The sequence below is a fragment of the Babylonia areolata genome, chromosome 8, assembly GCF_041734735.1.
Source record: "Babylonia areolata isolate BAREFJ2019XMU chromosome 8, ASM4173473v1, whole genome shotgun sequence".
NCBI classification, from domain to species: Eukaryota; Metazoa; Mollusca; class Gastropoda; order Neogastropoda; family Buccinidae; genus Babylonia; species Babylonia areolata.
The window spans coordinates 13,351,238-13,357,809 of NC_134883.1; the positions used below are offsets into that span (position 1 = coordinate 13,351,238).

The 6,572-nt window shown below is 48.8% G+C and overlaps 1 long non-coding RNA gene across 1 annotated transcript; it reads left to right on the forward strand.

Moving 5' to 3' along the window:
• The first annotated feature begins 3,953 nt into the window (after window positions 1-3,953).
• On the forward strand, window positions 3,954-4,309 carry LOC143285042 (uncharacterized). The gene is made up of 2 exons (XR_013055659.1): window positions 3,954-4,056; window positions 4,147-4,309. It is a non-coding gene; the product is annotated as an uncharacterized LOC143285042 (long non-coding RNA).
• The last annotated feature ends 2,263 nt before the right edge of the window (window positions 4,310-6,572 follow it).

Consider the following 6,572-nt stretch of genomic DNA (forward strand, 5'->3'; position numbering starts at 1 on the left):
TGAATATGATAACAGCGTGAATATGATAACAGCGTGACGATGATAACAGCGTGAATATGATAACAACGTGAATATGATATCGGCGTGAATATGATAACAGCGTGACCATGATAACAGCGTGAATATGATAACAGCGTGAATATGATAACCGCGTGAATATGATAACAGCGTGAATATGATATCGGCGTGAATATGATAACAGCGTGAACATGATAACAGCGTGACCATGATAACAGCGTGAATATGATAACAGCGTGAATATGATAACAGCGTGACCATGATAACAACGTGAACATGATAACAGCGTGACCATGATAACAGCGTGAATATGATAACAGCGTGAATATGATAACAGCGTGAATATGATAACAGCGTGAATATGATAACAGCGTGAATATGATAACAGTGTGACCATGATAACAGCGTGACCATGATAACAGCGTGACCATGATAACAGCGTGACCATGATAACAGCGTGATCGTGTTTAGCTGTCCGCTGTGATGCATGGTTACTGAAGCTCAAAATGATACCCCCATTGGCTGAAACACAAGACAGGTCAAGCGGATCGGTGTCAAAACATCGATAGCTCCCTGTGGACTTCCGGTACTGAAAACTGCGGCAGACGAACCCAGCGTTACTTCCTCAAAGCACTCCCCCTCCCCCCCCCCCCCCAACCCCCTCCACGAACCCCACCCTCAGGGTAATTTGTGACTAGTTAAGATCACCCCCCCCCCTCCGTCTAGTTGGAAATGACCCCATTTCAACGGGTTTAATTGTATTACTCTTTCTATGTCACAACAGATTTCTCTGTGTGAAATTCTGGCTGCTATCCCCAGGGAGAGTGCGCCGCTACACTGAGAGCACCACATTTTTTTGGGTATTTTTTCCTGCCTGCAGTTGTTTTTTTTTTTTAATTTGCTTTTTTCTGTCGAAGTGGATTTTTCTACATACAGAATTTTTGCCAGGGACAACCCTTTTGTTGCCGTAGTTTCTTTTACATACGCTAAGTGCATGCTGCACACGGGACCTCGGTTTATCGTCTCATCCGAATGACTAGCGTTCAGACCACCACTCAAGGTCTCGTGGAGGGGGAGAAAATACTTGGCGCCTGTGCCGTGATTGAAACCAGTTCGCTCAGATTCTCTCGCTTCCTAGGAGGATGTGTTACCTCTAGGCCATCACTAAACTCAAGGAGGTGGTGGCGAGGGGTGGGGTAGGGGTGGGGGTGGGGGGTCGTCCTGGACCGGTCTTTTCTGACCTCCCACCCCCTCCTCAGCCCCCCCCCTCTCCATTATAACTTAATGAAAGCAAACGTGGGGAAGTTCTTTCTTGATAACCTGTATTGATTCTAACCGGGACAAAATTTTACCACACGAGATCATTTTAAACTCGTCAAGAATGACTCTGATATCCATAACGAGAGAGAGAGAGAGTGTGTGTGTGTGGGGGGGGGGGGGGGTTGGGGGTGGTGGTGGTGGGGGTGTGGTGGTTTAAATCCATCTAGGTGGGGTTTTAGTTGAAGTTTACACTCTGAGGTTCATTCCGGGTTGATCTACATTGACCACGGTGTAAAATTGGCTGGGCAGATTTGACCTGGGAGTAAAAAAAAACAAACAAACCCAACAGGGGGTACAAATAGGCTGCTTCACCGACACCGACAGTGAGACACGGGTGTGACTGTGCAGGGGTGTGGGGGGTGGGGATGTGCAGTGTGGGAGTATTGCCACTGAAATGCTGCTGGTGATGGGGGGAACAACAACAACAAGAAGAAGTTCACATTGTGTTTGCGCAATGACGAAGATATGGTACAGAAAATGTACTTGAAAGACCTCCGCCCCCACCACGCCCCCTCGAATTTTTTCCTACCCTCGTCTAATATCACTTACTGTGAAAAGACGTTAAACTAAAGAACGAAGACACACACACACACACACACACACACACACACACACACACACACACACACACACACACACACACACAAGGGGAGGGCGGGAGGGGGAGGGGTTTGGAGAGACAAACAATTGGAGTAATAATCATTATACCGTAGTTTTACAAGCAGCACGCACTTGCACACACACCCCCACCCATCCCCCTAACCCCTCACCCCCATCCACCTCCCCCCAACACCCCCCCCCCCTACCTCCCATCCCCACACACATAACTTACAAAGTATTACCAGTCGGAATGGGGGGACATCACGCACACCATTCTCATCAATCGTCTCTACCTGTCCTCCCCTCAATCGGGGCCAAATGATGGAACTAACCGCACTGTCCCGCTACCTTCCACCCCTACCCCCCCCCCCCCTCCTACAACGATGAGACAGTGACGGAGGAGGAGATTTGAACCCAGTGTGACACCGACACAGAAACCTCGTCTCTCCCACGCCACCCCCCCCCTCCCACTTCACCCCCCCCCGCCTCCCTTCCACCTTTTCCCCGTCTCCCATACCCGTCATTAACACTTCCAGTGGCAGAATGATTAAGACGCTTTACTGTACTGTTCATTCAGTGTCCGTGGAGGTCCACGTTCGAATCCCGATCTCGCTCTTTGCAGTGACGAGGATGGTCAACGTGTAGGAAGGTGGCAGAATAATAATAATAATAATAATAATAATAATCTTTTTTTTTTGCTGCCCCATCATCTGCACCGTTTCAGTGGCATCACTCCCACGCCGCTCATTTAGATTCCCCCGTACACGGCCACACCCGGGTTCGTCCGTCACAGTTCCAGCGTCGGCAGTCCGCAGGGAACCATCGATGTTAGGTCGCCAGGAAGCCACACACCAGAGGAGACCCTGCACTCTGCTGAGTCACTTTGGTGGTGTTCAGTGGTGTCTGTTCTGATTTAACATACTTAGGACACCACCTACTAAGCCCCCTACTATGACAATAATGGCTTAGTCGCGGAGCCAGACTGAGTGAGCGTCCCTATCAGAGCACGTAAAAGAACCCACGGCAACAAAAGGGTTGTTCCTGGCAAAATTCTGTAGAAAAATCCACTGCGATAGAAAAAAATCAAATAAAGCTGCACGCAGGAAAAAATACAAAAAAAGGGTGGCGCTGTAGTGTAGCGACGCACTCTCCCTGTGGAAAGCAGCCCGAATTTCACACAGAGAAATCGGTTGTGATAAAAAGAAATACAAACACAAATACAAAGTGTTGTCCTTTGGCAAAATTCTATAGAAGAAATCCACTTTGACAGGGCAACACAATATTATATGCATGCACTCGAGGCGTGACAAGCGCGTAGGGTTATGCTGCTGGTCAGACATCTGTGGTGCATTCGCTCAGCATATGTGCTGTGGCGTGAATGGATTTGTCCGAACGCAGTGACACCTTGAGAAACTAAAACACTATCAAACTATCATCTCACGCCCACACCCTCTCCTCCAGTCTTCCAGTACTTCACCCCCCTCCCCCCTAACCTCCCCTCACTCCATCCTCCGTCCATCCACGTCCACTCTTCCCTAACTTTCAGGGGTGACACCACTGACCTAAAAATAGATCACTGGTGGGTGTCACCGACAGCCGCCGCTCCCCCCACCCCTCCCCTCGCATTTCACCCCCTTACCAAAACAAAACAAAACAACAACAACAACAAAAAAACAACAACTACTTCTTCCTCACTCTTCTCCATCCCCACAATAGGGAACAGGCGAAACGGGAACAGGCGAAACGGGAACAGGTGAAGCAGGAACAGGCAAAACAGGAACAGGCGAAACAGGAACAGGTGGAAACAGGAACAGGCAAAACAGGAACAGGCGAAACAGGAACAGGCAAAACAGGAACAGGCGAAACAGGAACAGGTGGAAACAGGAACAGGCGAAACAGGAACAGGCGAAACAGGAACAGGCGAAACGGGAACAGGCGAAACAGGAACAGGTGGAAACGGGAACAGGTGGAAACGGGAACAGGCGAAACAGGAACAGGCAAAACAGGAACAGGCGAAACAGGAACAGGTGGAAACGGGAACAGGCGAAACAGGAACAGGCAAAACAGGAACAGGCGAAACAGGAACAGGCGAAACAGGAACAGGCGAAACGGGAACAGGTGAAGCAGGAACAGGCGAAACAGGAACAGGCGAAACAGGAACAGGCGAAACGGGAACAGGCGAAACAGGAACAGGCGAAACGGGAACAGGTGAAAACGAGAACAGGCAAAATGGGAACAGACAAAATGGAACAGGCAAAACGGGAACATGCAAAACGAGAATGGGCGAAACGGAAATGAGCGAAACGGGGACAGGCAAAACGGGAATAGACAAAACGTTCTTGGGCGAAACGGGAATAGCAAATCGGGAATATGCGAAAACGGGAACAGGCGAAACCGGAATAGGCGAACCGGGAACAGGCTAAATGGGGACAGGCAAAACGGGAATATGCGAAAGCGGGAATAGGAGAAACAGGGTCACCAATGTAGTGATAGGCGAAAACAGGAATGGGCACACACCCCCCAGTCAGTTCTCCTTATCCTCTTCCACGCCTTCAGTACAACAGAGTGAAAACGGACAGACACACCCTCCCTCTCCCTGTCCCCCTCCTCCTCCCACCGCCTCACGTTTCCTCCATCGGTGCAACCCCCCCCCCCCCCCATCACCCACTCTCCCCACTCCTAAGTCTCTCTTTGCTCTCTCTCTCTCCTCTCCATCCCCACAATAGGGAATAGGCAAAATGGGAATATGTGAGACGGGAATAGGCGAAACTGGAGGTGGCGAAAACGGGAATAGACAAAACGTGATTGGGCGACACGGGAATAGCAAATCGGGAATATGCGAAAACGGGAATAGGGAAACACGGGAATAGGCGAAACGGGAATAGGCAAAACAGGGATAGGCAAAGCAAAAAAACGTGATGGGGCGAAACGGGAACGGGCAAATCGGGAATATGCGATAACGGGAATAGGCCGAACCGGGAATAGGCGAAACGGGGTCACCAATGTAATGATAGTCGAAAACAGGAATAGGCAAATCGGGACGACCCCCCTTCCCCCCTCCAATTAGTTCTCCTTGTCCTCTTCCACGCCTTCAATGCAAAAGAGTACGGACGGACACATCCTCCCTCTCCGCCCCTCCCCCCTCCCACCCCCACCCTCCAACACTCCTACGTTTCTCTCTTCTCTCTCTCTCTCTCCCCCCCCTCCCCCCGCCTTCCTCCGACAGCCCCCTCACCCTCTTTCCGCTTCTCCCAATTTTCTTCAGTTGTCGGTTTTGCGCGAAGTTCAAAGCCTGATTAATGAGATGCTTTGAAGCTGCCAGGAAAGGAAAGAAGGAAGGAAAGGTTGTAAAATGCTGATTGAGTTTGTGGGGCTTTGTTTTGTGTGTGTGTGTGTGTGTGTGTGTGTGTGTGTGTGTGTGTGTGTGTGTGTGTGTGTGTGTGTGTGTGTGTGTGTGTGTGTGTCTGTGTGTGTGTGTGTGTTCCCCACTCGGTCATTAGTTTCATATAGAAACAGAAACTTGGAGGACTCAATGGACACGTTTTGATAAGAAGAACAAAGAGAAGTGGTGAGAAAAGGTCGATCGTAAACTATCATTACTTTTGTTATCCTGTCACGTATGTACGTTAAACGAAATAATGCCCAGTTGAAGTTATCATCTGCACAGAGAAGCATCCAGGACATCTATCTACCCGTGCAAGTCCAAAAAAGACCTACCCACTACCATTAAAAAAAAACCCAACCAGACAAACAAAACCCCCCAAAACATCTGTGTGTTTGTCAGCTCTGTTATCTGTCGCCTTCTGCTTGCTCTGTGTCTGTCTGTCTTTGTGAACGAACGAACGAACATCATATTGCTTTCCTGTTGTGTTTGTACACGTCTCAGTCTGTGTGTGTGTGTGTGTGTGTGTTTTTTCCATAGATTATCCCTCCACGTTTTTCTAGTGTCCGATATACTCTTGGTATACATACATTCACACACACATGCACACACACACGCACACACGCACGCACGCACGCACGCACACACACACACATATACACGTATGTATGTATGTATGTATGTATGTATGTATGTATGTATGCATGCATGTATGTGTGCGTGCGTGCGTGCGTGTGTTTGCGTACATGTACCGTTCTGTTTTATTTGTTCCAACTGCATCTGTCGTCGACCATTAGTTGCCTCTATCAAGAGAGAGAGACAGACAGACAGACAGACAGAGAGAACAGAGAGAGGAGGGAGGGAGAAGGATGCAGACAGATGAGGGAGAGAGAGAGAGAGAGAGAGAGAGAGAGAGAGAGAGAGAGAGAGAGAGAGAGAGAGAGAGAGAGACAGAGAGAACAGAGAGAGGAGGGAGGGAGAAGGATGCAGAGAGAGAGGGAGAGAGAGGTAGGTGGAGAAACAAGGAACAAAACAAAGAGGAATCGTGAAGAAAGGTTCATCGTAAAACTATCATTACTTTTGTTGTCCTGTCACGTATGTATGTTAAACGAAATAATGCCCAATTGAAGTTATCATCTGCACAGAGAGAGCATTCAGGAAATCTATCTACCCGTCCAAAAAGGACCTACCCATACCCACTACCATTAAAAAAACCAAAAAAAAAACAACTAAAAAAAACCCCTAAAAAACC